A 14,848-nucleotide genomic window follows, 5' to 3' on the forward strand; every position below is an offset into this window, starting at 1 on the left:
AGGCTCAAGATCTGCATAACCACAGCATTTTGAACAGGAAGCAGAGTGGCGCAGCGGAAGCGTGCTGGGCCCATAACCCAGAGGTCGATGGAGTGAAACCATCCTCTGCTAGCATGGATTGATTTTTTTTCTTGTGAGGACCACTCTCTCGTTTCCACGCTGCCAGAGCGGAAAACAGAAGGCTTGTGCCAGCTTTTTGTGGGAAGAGACTGCTCAACTATCGGTCTCTGCTCAAAGTCAGGGAGACAGATGGTCAGAGAATCAACCCTACACTTAAAAGGAAATGATGCACAGTAATGACCATTAACGAAAGATGGGACCCTCGCACTTCTTTCTGAGCCTGCTTGGAACGCTATTATTCCCTTTTTTTGTCCTGCTATTATCAATCTCCTGTGAATTTCGTGGAGCTGTTTTCTTTCTCTACCCTGCTGTTTTTCCCTTGCTGCCAATATATGCTTATTTCAATTATTTGAACTGCTGCTTTCCCTTTCTCCTTTTCTGCGCAGCTTTTGCATTGGTTTCAATCTCCAGTTCCTTAGCAGTTGCTAGAACTTTTTTCCTGATTTTCATGTTGGTCTGTAAACCAAAAATACCTCTGATACTGGTGCAATATAGTCATTTAACTCAGGGTTGTGATGTCTAGAGCTTAAAAAAAACATATGCCATGGAGCGTTGGTGGTATAGTGGTGAGCATAGCTGCCTTCCAAGCAGTTGACCTGGGTTCGATTCCCGGCCAACGCAGTGCTAATATTTATACATTAAGAAAGCAGTAGCTACTCTAACGCAATATGTTAAAAAAAAGAGAAATATCTTGACCAGATTACTCAGCTATTAGATAAATAATAAACAAAGACATAGGCAGGCATCCCAAAAGCCCCGTCTGCGACTTTCTATGTCCTGAAATTTTTATATTTTACAAACAGCAGTCACCACTCACAACTGCTGGTAATAAATGGGCTGCAGGGGGGCAGGCAATGAAACGGCTAAGCCCTTCTGCCCGACCAGCCTTTAGAACTGCAGCATCTATGCAGTAAAAAGTGTTTCAGGTCAATATCTCTCCCCTGGAAAAAATGTGCGAGACCCACCACCGATAAATGTGGCAAAAGTCCCCAACATTTTCTGCATATTTGTGCTCTTACCTGAAAGCAGCGCCACCTTGTAGTCATCGCAGGCAACTGCAGCATACAACCAAATTTATCCGAGAGCAAGGTGAAAGAAACCCAAGGGAACAGCCCCTGTCTGCAGCAGGAAGGTTGGCTGCTTCGAATGGACAGAACTTCCAGTCCTAAGTCCACTCACGTCCCAAACGCTCCCAAACGCTCATACCGGGCAAGCCGTCACCGGGTGCACCTCTGGCTCCCAGGTAAGGCCAAAACCTGAGCATGGTAGCGCAGGATCACAGAGAAGGAGCGGGTGGGGGTGCTTCTGTCTTGACAAAGGCGTGACATGGCTAGTGACTGAGAGGGCCTTGACTTTCCCCTATGACTGACTGTGAGAGGGGAAGGCGAAGATTTTCTGCACCCAGCATGCCTTGTGACATTCTTAGGCAAATGAGGTGAGAGCCCTGCCAGAATAGCTCCAGCGATCCCATGCCACTCCTCTGAAGGCTCCTGATCTGCATAACCACAGCATTTTGAACAGGAAGCAGAGTGGCGCAGCGGAAGCGTGCTGGACCCATAACCCAGAGGTCGATGGATCGAAACCATCCTCTGCTAGCATGGATTGATTTTTTTTCTTGTGAGGACCACTCTCTCGTTTCCACGCTGCCAGAGCAGAAAACAGCAGGCTTGTGCCAGCTTTTTGTGGGAAGAGACTGCTCAACTATCGGTCTCTGCTCAAAGTCAGGGAGACAGATGGTCAGAGAATCAACCCTACACTTCAAAGGAAATGATGCACAGTTATGACCATTAACGAAAGATGGGACCCTCGCACTTCTTTCTGAGCCTGCTTGGAACGCTATTATTCCCTTTTTTTGTCCTGCTATTATCAATCTCCTGTGAATTTCGTGGAGCTGTTTTCTTTCTCTACCCTGCTGTTTTTCCCTTGCTGCCAATATATGCTTATTTCAATGATTTGAACTGCTGCTTTCCCTTTCTCCTTTTCTGCGCAGCTTTTGCATTGGTTTCAATCTCCAGTTCCTTAGCAGTTGCAAGAACTTTTTTCCTGATTTTCATGTTGGTCTGTAAACCAAAAATACCTCTGATACTGGTGCAATATAGTCATTGAACTCACGGTTGTGATGTCTAGAGCTTAAAAAAAACATATGCCACGGAGCGTTGGTGGTATAGTGGTGAGCATAGCTGCCTTCCAAGAAGTTGACCCGGGCTCGATTCCCGGCCAACGCAGTGCCAATATTTATACATTAAGAAAGCAGTAGCTATTCTAACACAATATGTTAAAAAAAGAGAAATATCTTGACCAGATTACTCAGCTATTAGATAAATAATAAACAAAGACATAGGCAGGCATCCCAAAAGCCCCGTCTGCGACTTTCTATGTCCTGAAATTTTTATATTTTACAAACAGCAGTCACCACTCACAACTGCTGGTAATAAATGGGCTGCAGGGGGGCAGGCAATGAAACGGCTAGGCCCTTCTGCCCGACCAGCCTTTAGAACTGCAGCATCTCTGCAGTAAAAAGTGTTTCAGGTCAATATCTCTCCCCTGGAAAAAATGTGCGAGACCCACCACCGATAAATGTGGCAAAAGTCCCCAACATTTTCTGCATATTTGTGCTCTTACCTGAAAGCAGCGCCACCTTGTAGTCATCGCAGGCAACTTCAGCATACAACCAAATTTATCCGAGAGCAAGGTGAAAGAAACCCAAGGGAACAACCCCTGTCTGCAGCAGGAAGGTTGGCTGCTTCGAATGGACAGAACTTCCAGTCCTAAGTCCACTCACATCCCGAACGCTCCCAAACGCTCATACCGGGCAAGCCCTCACCGGGTGCACCTCTGGCTCCCAGGTAAGGCCAAAACCTGAGCATGGTAGCGCAGGATCACAGAGAAGGAGCGGGTGGGGGTGCTTCTGTCTTGACAAAGGCGTGACATGGCTAGTGACTGAGAGGGCCTTGGCTTTCCCCTATGACTGACTGTGAGAGGGGAAGGCGAAGATTTTCTGCACCCAGCATGCCTTGTGACATTCTTGGGCAAATGAGGTGAGAGCCCTGCCAGAATAGCTCCAGCGATCCCATGCCACTCCTCTGAAGGCTCCTGATCTGCATAACCACAGCATTTTGAACATGAAGCAGAGCGGCGCAGCGGAAGTGTGCTGGGCCCATAACCCAGAGGTCGATGGATCGAAACCATCATCTGCTAGCATGGATTGATTTTTTTTTCTTGTGAGGACCACTCTCTCGTTTCCACGCTGCCAGAGCGCAAAACAGCAGGCTTGTGCCAGCTTTTTGTGGGAAGAGACTGCTCAACTATCAGTCTCTGTTCAAAGTCAGGGAGACAGATGGTCAGAGAATCAACCCTACACTTCAAAGGAAATGATGCACAGTTATGACCATTAACGAAAGATGGGACCCTCGCACTTCTTTCTGAGCCTGCTTGGAACGCTATTATTCCCTTTTTTTGTCCTGCTATTATCAATCTCCTGTGAATTTCGTGGAGCTGTTTTCTTTCTCTACCCTGCTGTTTTTCCCTTGCTGCCAATATATGCTTATTTCAATGATTTGAACTGCTGCTTTCCCTTTCTCCTTTTCTGCGCAGCTTTTGCATTGGTTTCAATCTCCAGTTCCTTAGCAGTTGCAAGAACTTTTTTCCTGATTTTCATGTTGGTCTGTAAACCAAAAATACCTCTGATACTGGTGCAATATAGTCATTGAACTCAGGGTTGTGATGTCTAGAGCTTAAAAAAAACATGTGCCATGGAGCGTTGGTGGTATAGTGGTGAGCATAGCTGCCTTCCAAGCAGTTGACCCGGGTTCGATTCCCGGCCAACGCAGTGCTAATATTTATACATTAAGAAAGCAGTAGCTATTCTATCGCAATATGTTAAAAAAAAGAGAAATATCTTGACCAGATTACTCAGCTATTAGATAAATAATAAACAAAGACAGAGGCAGGCATCCCAAAAGCCCCGTCTGCGACTTTCTATGTCCTGAAATTTTTATATTTTACAAACAGCAGTCACCACTCACAACTGCTGGTAATAAATGGGCTGCAGGGGGGCAGGCAATGAAACGGCTAAGCCCTTCTGCCCGACCAGCCTTTAGAACTGCAGCATCTCTGCAGTAAAAAGTGTTTCAGGTCAATATCTCTCCCCTGGAAAAAATGTGCGAGACCCACCACCGATAAATGTGGCAAAAGTCCCCAACATTTTCTGCATATTTGTGCTCTTACCTGAAAGCAGCGCCACTTTGTAGTCATCGCAGGCAACTGCAGCATACAACCAAATTTATCCGAGAGCAAGGTGAAAGAAACCCAAGGGAACAGCCCCTGTCTGCAGCAGGAAGGTTGGCTGCTTCGAATGGACAGAACTTCCAGTCCTAAGTCCACTCATGTCCCGAACGCTCATACCGGGCAAGCCGTCACCGGGTGCACCTCTGGCTCCCAGGTAAGGCCAAAACCTGAGCATGGTAGCGCAGGATCACAGAGAAGGAGCGGGTGGGGGTGCTTCTGTCTTGACAAAGGCGTGACATGGCTAGTGACTGAGAGGGACTTGACTTTCCCCTATGACTGACTGTGAGAGGGGAAGGCGAAGATTTTCTGCACCCACCACGCCTTGTTACATTCTTAGGCAAATGAGGTGAGAGCCCTGCCAGAATAGCTCCAGCGATCCCATGCCACTCCTCTGAAGGCTCCTGATCTGCATAACCACAGCATTTTGAACAGGAAGCAGAGTGGCGCAGCGGAAGTGTGCTTGGCCCGTAACCCAGAGGTCGATGGATCGAAACCATCCTCTGCTAGCATGGATTGATTTTTTTTCTTGTGAGGACCACTCTCTCGTTTCCACGCTGCCAGAGCGGAAAACAGCAGGCTTGTGCCAGCTTTTTGTGGGAAGAGACTGCTCAACTATCGGTCTCTGCTCAAAGTCAGGGAGACAGATGGTCAGAGAATCAACCCTACACTTCAAAGGAAATGATGCACAGTTATGACCATTAACGAAAGATGGGACCCTCGCACTTCTTTCTGAGCCTGCTTGGAACGCTATTATTCCCTTTTTTTGTCCTGCTATTATCAATCTCCTGTGAATTTCGTGGAGCTGTTTTCTTTCTCTACCCTGCTGTTTTTCCCTTGCTGCCAATATATGCTTATTTCAATGATTTGAACTGCTGCTTTCCCTTTCTCCTTTTCTGCGCAGCATTTGCATTGGTTTCAATCTCCAGTTCCTTAGCAGTTGCAAGAACTTTTTTCCTGATTTTCATGTTGGTCTGTAAACCAAAAATACCTCTGATACTGGTGCAATATAGTCATTGAACTCAGGGTTGTGATGTCTAGAGCTTAAAAAAAACATATGCCATGGAGCGTTGGTGGTATAGTGGTGAGCATAGCTGCCTTCCAAGCATTTAACCCGGGTTCGATTCCCGGCCAACCCAGTGCTAATATTTATACATTAAGAAAGCAGTAGCTATTCTAACGCAATATGTTAAAAAAAAGAGAAATATCTTGACCAGATTAATCTCCAGTTCCTTAGCAGTTGCAAGAACTTTTTTCCTGATTTTCATGTTGGTCTGTAAACCAAAAATACCTCTGATACTGGTGCAATATAGTCATTGAACTCAGAGTTGTGATGTCTAGAGCTTAAAAAAAACATATGCCATGGAGAGTTGGTGGTATAGGGGTGAGCATAGCTGCCTTCCAAGCAGTTGACCCGGGTTCGATTCCCGGCCAACGCAGTGCTAATATTTATACATTAAGAAAGCAGTAGCTATTCTATCGCAATATGTTAAAAAAAAGAGAAATATCTTGACCAGATTACTCAGCTATTAGATAAATAATAAACAAAGACAGAGGCAGGCATCCCAAAAGCCCCGTCTGCGACTTTCTATGTCCTGAAATTTTTATATTTTACAAACAGCAGTCACCACTCACAACTGCTGGTAATAAATGGGCTGCAGGGGGGCAGGCAATGAAACGGCTAAGCCCTTCTGCCCGACCAGCCTTTAGAACTGCAGCATCTCTGCAGTAAAAAGTGTTTCAGGTCAATATCTCTCCCTGGAAAAAATGTGCGAGACCCACCACCGATAAATGTGGCAAAAGTCCCCAACATTTTCTGCATATTTGTGCTCTTACCTGAAAGCAGCGCCACCTTGTAGTCATCGCAGGCAACTTCAGCATACAACCAAATTTATCCGAGAGCAAGGTGAAAGAAACCCAAGGGAACAGCCCCTGTCTGCAGCAGGAAGGTTGGCTGCTTCGAATGGACAGAACTTCCAGTCCTAAGTCCACTCACATCCCGAACGCTCCCAAACGCTCATACCGGGCAAGCCCTCACCGGGTGCACCTCTGGCTCCCAGGTAAGGCCAAAACCTGAGCATGGTAGCGCAGGATCACAGAGAAGGAGCGGGTGGGGGTGCTTCTGTCTTGACAAAGGCGTGACATGGCTAGTGACTGAGAGGGCCTTGACTTTCCCCTATGACTGACTGTGAGAGGGGAAGGCGAAGATTTTCTGCACCCAGCATGCCTTGTGACATTCTTGGGCAAATGAGGTGAGAGCCCTGCCAGAATAGCTCCAGCGATCCCATGCCACTCCTCTGAAGGCTCCTGATCTGCATAACCACAGCATTTTGAACATGAAGCAGAGCGGCGCAGCAGAAGTGTGCTGGGCCCATAACCCAGAGGTCGATGGATCGAAACCATCCTCTGCTAGCATGGATTGATTTTTTTTTCTTGTGAGGACCACTCTCTCGTTTCCACGCTGCCAGAGCGCAAAACAGCAGGCTTGTGCCAGCTTTTTGTGGGAAGAGACTGCTCAACTATCAGTCTCTGTTCAAAGTCAGGGAGACAGATGGTCAGAGAATCAACCCTACACTTCAAAGGAAATGATGCACAGTTATGACCATTAACGAAAGATGGGACCCTCGCACTTCTTTCTGAGCCTGCTTGGAACGCTATTATTCCCTTTTTTTGTCCTGCTATTATCAATCTCCTGTGAATTTCGTGGAGCTGTTTTCTTTCTCTACCCTGCTGTTTTTCCCTTGCTGCCAATATATGCTTATTTCAATGATTTGAACTGCTGCTTTCCCTTTCTCCTTTTCTGCGCAGCTTTTGCATTGGTTTCAATCTCCAGTTCCTTAGCAGTTGCAAGAACTTTTTTCCTGATTTTCATGTTGGTCTGTAAACCAAAAATACCTCTGATACTGGTGCAATATAGTCATTGAACTCAGGGTTGTGATGTCTAGAGCTTAAAAAAAACATATGCCATGGAGCGTTGGTGGTATAGTGGTGAGCATAGCTGCCTTCCAAGCAGTTGACTTGGGTTCGATTCCCGGCCAACGCAGTGCTAATATTTATACATTAAGAAAGCAGTAGCTATTCTATCGCAATATGTTAAAAAAAAGAGAAATATCTTGACCAGATTACTCAGCTATTAGATAAATAATAAACAAAGACAGAGGCAGGCATCCCAAAAGCCCCGTCTGCGACTTTCTATGTCCTGAAATTTTTATATTTTACAAACAGCAGTCACCACTCACAACTGCTGGTAATAAATGGGCTGCAGGGGGGCAGGCAATGAAACGGCTAAGCCCTTCTGCCCGACCAGCCTTTAGAACTGCAGCATCTCTGCAGTAAAAAGTGTTTCAGGTCAATATCTCTCCCCTGGAAAAAATGTGCGAGACCCACCACCGATAAATGTGGCAAAAGTCCCCAACATTTTCTGCATATTTGTGCTCTTACCTGAAAGCAGCGCCACCTTGTAGTCATCGCAGGCAACTTCAGCATACAACCAAATTTATCCGAGAGCAAGGTGAAAGAAACCCAAGGGAACAGCCCCTGTCTGCAGCAGGAAGGTTGGCTGCTTCGAATGGACAGAACTTCCAGTCCTAAGTCCACTCACATCCCGAACGCTCCCAAACGCTCATACCGGGCAAGCCCTCACCGGGTGCACCTCTGGCTCCCAGGTAAGGCCAAAACCTGAGCATGGTAGCGCAGGATCACAGAGAAGGAGCGGGTGGGGGTGCTTCTGTCTTGACAAAGGCGTGACATGGCTAGTGACTGAGAGGGCCTTGACTTTCCCCTATGACTGACTGTGAGAGGGGAAGGCGAAGATTTTCTGCACCCAGCATGCCTTGTGACATTCTTGGGCAAATGAGGTGAGAGCCCTGCCAGAATAGCTCCAGCGATCCCATGCCACTCCTCTGAAGGCTCCTGATCTGCATAACCACAGCATTTTGAACATGAAGCAGAGCGGCGCAGCGGAAGTGTGCTGGGCCCATAACCCAGAGGTCGATGGATCGAAACCATCCTCTGCTAGCATGGATTGATTTTTTTTTCTTGTGAGGACCACTCTCTCGTTTCCACGCTGCCAGAGCGCAAAACAGCAGGCTTGTGCCAGCTTTTTGTGGGAAGAGACTGCTCAACTATCAGTCTCTGTTCAAAGTCAGGGAGACAGATGGTCAGAGAATCAACCCTACACTTCAAAGGAAATGATGCACAGTTATGACCATTAACGAAAGATGGGACCCTCGCACTTCTTTCTGAGCCTGCTTGGAACGCTATTATTCCCTTTTTTTGTCCTGCTATTATCAATCTCCTGTGAATTTCGTGGAGCTGTTTTCTTTCTCTACCCTGCTGTTTTTCCCTTGCTGCCAATATATGCTTATTTCAATGATTTGAACTGCTGCTTTCCCTTTCTCCTTTTCTGCGCAGCTTTTGCATTGGTTTCAATCTCCAGTTCCTTAGCAGTTGCAAGAACTTTTTTCCTGATTTTCATGTTGGTCTGTAAACCAAAAATACCTCGGATACTGGTGCAATATAGTCATTGAACTCAGGGTTGTGATGTCTAGAGCTTAAAAAAAACATATGCCATGGAGCGTTGGTGGTATAGTGGTGAGCATAGCTGCCTTCCAAGCAGTTGACCCGGGTTCGATTCCCGGCCAACGCAGTGCTAATATTTATACATTAAGAAAGCAGTAGCTATTCTATCGCAATATGTTAAAAAAAAGATAAATATCTTGACCAGATTACTCAGCTATTAGATAAATAATAAACAAAGACAGAGGCAGGCATCCCAAAAGCCCCGTCTGCGACTTTCTATGTCCTGAAATTTTTATATTTTACAAACAGCAGTCACCACTCACAACTGCTGGTAATAAATGGGCTGCAGGGGGGCAGGCAATGAAACGGCTAAGCCCTTCTGCCCGACCAGCCTTTAGAACTGCAGCATCTCTGCAGTAAAAAGTGTTTCAGGTCAATATCTCTCCCCTGGAAAAAATGTGCGAGACCCACCACCGATAAATGTGGCAAAAGTCCCCAACATTTTCTGCATATTTGTGCTCTTACCTGAAAGCAGCGCCACCTTGTAGTCATCGCAGGCAACTGCAGCATACAACCAAATTTATCCGAGAGCAAGGTGAAAGAAACCCAAGGGAACAGCCCCTGTCTGCAGCAGGAAGGTTGGCTGCTTCGAATGGACAGAACTTCCAGTCCTAAGTCCACTCACGTCCCGAACGCTCATACCGGGCAAGCCCTCACCGGGTGCACCTCTGGCTCCCAGGTAAGGCCAAAACCTGAGCATGGTAGCGCAGGATCACAGAGAAGGAGCGGGTGGGGGTGCTTCTGTCTTGACAAAGGCGTGACATGGCTAGTGACTGAGAGGGACTTGACTTTCCCCTATGACTGACTGTGAGATGGGAAGGCGAAGATTTTCTGCACCCACCACGCCTTGTTACATTCTTAGGCAAATGAGGTGAGAGCCATGCCAGAATAGCTCCAGCGATCCCATGCCACTCCTCTGAAGGCTCCTGATCTGCATAACCACAGCATTTTGAACAGGAAGCAGAGTGGCGCAGCGGAAGTGTGCTGGGCCCATAACCCAGAGGTCGATGGATTGAAACCATCCTCTGCTAGCATGGATTGATTTTTTTTTCTTGTGAGGACCACTCTCTCGTTTCCACGCTGCCAGAGCGCAAAACAGCAGGCTTGTGCCAGCTTTTTGTGGGAAGAGACTGCTCAACTATCAGTCTCTGTTCAAAGTCAGGGAGACAGATGGTCAGAGAATCAACCCTCCACTTCAAAGGAAATGATGCACAGTTATGACCATTAACGAAAGATGGGACCCTCGCACTTCTTTCTGAGCCTGCTTGGAACGCTATTATTCCCTTTTTTTGTCCTGCTATTATCAATCTCCTGTGAATTTCGTGGAGCTGTTTTCTTTCTCTACCCTGCTGTTTTTCCCTTGCTGCCAATATATGCTTATTTCAATGATTTGAACTGCTGCTTTCACTTTCTCCTTTTCTGCGCAGCTTTTGCATTGGTTTCAATCTCCAGTTCCTTAGCAGTTGCAAGAACTTTTTTCCTGATTTTCATGTTGGTCTGTAAACCAAAAATACCTCTGATACTGGTGCAATATAGTCATTGAACTCAGGGTTGTGATGTCTAGAGCTTAAAAAAAACATATGCCATGGAGCGTTGGTGGTATAGTGGTGAGCATAGCTGCCTTCCAAGCAGTTGACCCGGGTTTGATTCCCGGACAACGCAGTGCTAATATTTATACATTAAGAAAGCAGTAGCTATTCTATCGCAATATGTTAAAAAAAAGAGAAATATCTTGACCAGATTACTCAGCTATTAGATAAATAATAAACAAAGACAGAGGCAGGCATCCCAAAAGCCCCGTCTGCGACTTTCTATGTCCTGAAATTTTTATATTTTACAAACAGCAGTCACCACTCACAACTGCTGGTAATAAATGGGCTGCAGGGGGGCAGGCAATGAAACGGCTAAGCCCTTCTGCCCGACCAGCCTTTAGAACTGCAGCATCTCTGCAGTAAAAAGTGTTTCAGGTCAATATCTCTCCCCTGGAAAAAATGTGCGAGACCCACCACCGATAAATGTGGCAAAAGTCCCCAACATTTTCTGCATATTTGTGCTCTTACCTGAAAGCAGCGCCACCTTGTAGTCATCGCAGGCAACTGCAGCATACAACCAAATTTATCCGAGAGCAAGGTGAAAGAAACCCAAGGGAACAGCCCCTGTCTGCAGCAGGAAGGTTGGCTGCTTCGAATGGACAGAACTTCCAGTCCTAAGTCCACTCACGTCCCGAACGCTCATACCGGGCAAGCCCTCACCGGGTGCACCTCTGGCTCCCAGGTAAGGCCAAAACCTGAGCATGGTAGCGCAGGATCACAGAGAAGGAGCGGGTGGGGGTGCTTCTGTCTTGACAAAGGCGTGACATGGCTAGTGACTGAGAGGGACTTGACTTTCCCCTATGACTGACTGTGAGAGGGGAAGGCGAAGATTTTCTGCACCCACCACGCCTTGTTACATTCTTAGGCAAATGAGGTGAGAGCCCTGCCAGAATAGCTCCAGCGATCCCATGCCACTCCTCTGAAGGCTCCTGATCTGCATAACCACAGCATTTTGAACAGGAAGCAGAGTGGTGCAGCGGAAGTGTGCTGGGCCCATAACCCAGAGGTCGATGGATCGAAACCATCCTCTGCTAGCATGGATTGATTTTTTTTCTTGTGAGGACCACTCTCTCGTTTCCACGCTGCCAGAGCGGAAAACAGCAGGCTTGTGCCAGCTTTTTGTGGGAAGAGACTGCTCAACTATCGGTCTCTGCTCAAAGTCAGGGAGACAGATGGTCAGAGAATCAACCCTACACTTCAAAGGAAATGATGCACAGTTATGACCATTAACGAAAGATGGGACCCTCGCACTTCTTTCTGAGCCTGCTTGGAACGCTATTATTCCCTTTTTTTGTCCTGCTATTATCAATCTCCTGTGAATTTCGTGGAGCTGTTTTCTTTCTCTACCCTGCTGTTTTTCCCTTGCTGCCAATATATGCTTATTTCAATGATTTGAACTGCTGCTTTCCCTTTCTCCTTTTCTGCGCAGCATTTGCATTGGTTTCAATCTCCAGTTCCTTAGCAGTTGCAAGAACTTTTTTCCTGATTTTCATGTTGGTCTGTAATCCAAAAATACCTCTGATACTGGTGCAATATAGTCATTGAACTCAGGGTTGTGATGTCTAGAGCTTAAAAAAAACATATGCCATGGAGCGTTGGTGGTATAGTGGTGAGCATAGCTGCCTTCCAAGCATTTAACCCGGGTTCGATTCCCGGCCAACGCAGTGCTAATATTTATACATTAAGAAAGCAGTAGCTATTCTAACGCAATATGTTAAAAAAAAGAGAAATATCTTGACCAGATTACTCAGCTATTAGATAAATAATAAACAAAGACATAGGCAGGCATCCCAAAAGCCCCGTCTGCGACTTTCTATGTCCTGAAATTTTTATATTTTACAAACAGCAGTCACCACTCACAACTGCTGGTAATAAATGGGCTGCAGGGGGGCAGGCAATGAAACGGCTAAGCCCTTCAGCCCGACCAGCCTTTAGAACTGCAGCATCTCTGCAGTAAAATGTGTTTCAGGTCAATATCTCTCCCCTGGAAAAAATGTGCGAGACCCACCACCGATAAATGTGGCAAAAGTCCCCAACATTTTCTGCATATTTGTGCTCTTACCTGAAAGCAGCGCCACCTTGTAATCATTGCAGGCAACTGCAGCATACAACCAAATTTATCCGAGAGCAAGGTGAAAGAAACCCAAGGGAACAGCCCCTGTCTGCAGCAGGAAGGTTGGCTGCTTCGAATGGACAGAACTTCCAGTCCTAAGTCCACTCACGTCCCGAACGCTCCCAAACGCTCATACCGGGCAAGCCCTCACTGGGTGCACCTCTGGCTCCCAGGTAAGGCCAAAACCTGAGCATGGTAGCGCAGGATCACAGAGAAGGAGCGGGTGGGGGTGCTTCTGTCTTGACAAAGGCGTGACATGGCTAGTGACTGAGAGGGACTTGACTTTCCCCTATGACTGACTGTGAGAGGGGAAGGCGAAGATTTTCTGCACCCAGCATGCCTTGTGACATTCTTAGGCAAATGAGGTGAGAGCCCTGCCAGAATAGCTCCAGCGATCCCATGCCACTCCTCTGAAGGCTCCTGATCTGCATAACCACAGCATTTTGAACAGGAAGCAGAGTGGCGCAGCGGAAGCATGCTGGGCCCATAACCCAGAGGTCAATGGATCGAAACCATCCTCTGCTAGCATGGATTGATTTTTTTTCTTGTGAGGACCACTCTCTCGTTTCCACGCTGCCAGAGCAGAAAACAGCAGGCTTGTGCCAGCTTTTTGTGGGAAGAGACTGCTCAACTATCGGTCTCTGCTCAAAGTCAGGGAGACAGATGGTCAGAGAATCAACCCTACACTTCAAAGGAAATGATGCACAGTTATGACCATTAACGAAAGATGGGACCCTCGCACTTCTTTCTGAGCCTGCTTGGAACGCTATTATTCCCTTTTTTTGTCCTGCTATTATCAATCTCCTGTGAATTTCGTGGAGTTGTTTTCTTTCTCTACCCAGCTGTTTTTCCCTTGCTGCCAATATATGCTTATTTCAATGATTTGAACTGCTGCTTTCCCTTTCTCCTTTTCTGCGCAGCTTTTGCATTGGTTTCAATCTCCAGTTCCTTAGCATTTGCAAGAACTTTTTTCCTGATTTTCATGTTGGTCTGTAAACCAAAAATACCTCTGATACTGGTGCAATATAGTCATTGAACTCAGGGTTGTGATGTCTAGAGCTTAAAAAAAACATGCCACAGAGCGTTGGTGGTATAGTGGTGAGCATAGCTGCCTTCCAAGAAGTTGACCCGGGCTCGATTCCCGGCCAACGCAGTGCTAATATTTATACATTAAGAAAGCAGTAGCTATTCTAACACAATATGTTAAAAAAAAGAGAAATATCTTGACCAGATTACTCAGCTATTAGATAAATAATAAACAAAGACATAGGCAGGCATCCCAAAAGCCCCGTCTGCGACTTTTTATGTCCTGAAATTTTTATATTTTACAAACAGCAGTCACCACTCACAACTGCTGGTAATAAATGGGCTGCAGGGGGGCAGGCAATGAAACGCCTAGGCCCTTCTGACCGACCAGCCTTTAGAACTGCAGCATCTCTGCAGTAAAAAGTGTTTCAGGTCAATATCTCTCCCCTGGAAAAAATGTGCGAGACCCACCACCGATAAATGTGGCAAAAGTCCCCAACATTTTCTGCATATTTGTGCTCTTACCTGAAAGCAGCGCCACCTTGTAGTCATCGTAGGCAACTGCAGCATACAACCAAATTTATCCAAGAGCAAGGCGAAAGAAACCCAAGGGAACAGCCCCTGTCTGCAGCAGGAAGGTTGGCTGCTTCGAATGGACAGAACTTCCAGTCCTAAGTCCACTCACATCCCGAACGCTCCCAAACGCTCATACCGGGCAAGCCCTCACCGGGTGCACCTCTGGCTCCCAGGTAAGGCCAAAACCTGAGCATGGTAGCGCAGGATCACAGAGAAGGAGCGGGTGGGGGTGCTTCTGTCTTGACAAAGGCGTGACATGGCTAGTGACTGAGAGGGCCTTGACTTTCCCCTATGACTGACTGTGAGAGGGGAAGGCGAAGATTTTCTGCACCCAGCATGCCTTGTGACATTCTTAGGCAAATGAGGTGAGAGCCCTGCCAGAATAGGTCCAGCGATCCCATGCCACTCCTCTGAAGGCTCCTGATCTGCATAACCACACCATTTTGAGCAGGAAGCAGAGTGGCGCAGCGGAAGCGTGCTGGGCCCATAACCCAGAGGTCGATGGATCGAAACCATCCTCTGCTAGCATGGATTGTTTTTTTTTCTTGTGAGGACC

General features: G+C 46.9%; 3 non-coding genes across 3 annotated transcripts; all 3 read left to right on the forward strand.

Annotated features, from left to right (window-relative positions):
• The first annotated feature begins 669 nt into the window (after positions 1-669).
• Positions 670-741, forward strand: TRNAG-UCC (transfer RNA glycine (anticodon UCC)). Its single transcript has one exon. It is a non-coding gene; the product is annotated as a tRNA-Gly (tRNA).
• A 3,136-nt stretch (positions 742-3,877) lies between these two features.
• TRNAG-UCC (transfer RNA glycine (anticodon UCC)) lies at positions 3,878-3,949 on the forward strand. Its single transcript has one exon. It is a non-coding gene; the product is annotated as a tRNA-Gly (tRNA).
• Positions 3,950-8,980: 5,031 nt separating this feature from the next.
• On the forward strand, positions 8,981-9,052 carry TRNAG-UCC (transfer RNA glycine (anticodon UCC)). The gene has a single exon. It is a non-coding gene; the product is annotated as a tRNA-Gly (tRNA).
• Positions 9,053-14,848: the final 5,796 nt, after the last annotated feature.

Source organism: Pleurodeles waltl, unplaced genomic scaffold, assembly GCF_031143425.1.
Source record: "Pleurodeles waltl isolate 20211129_DDA unplaced genomic scaffold, aPleWal1.hap1.20221129 scaffold_135, whole genome shotgun sequence".
Classification (NCBI taxonomy): Eukaryota; Metazoa; Chordata; class Amphibia; order Caudata; family Salamandridae; genus Pleurodeles; species Pleurodeles waltl.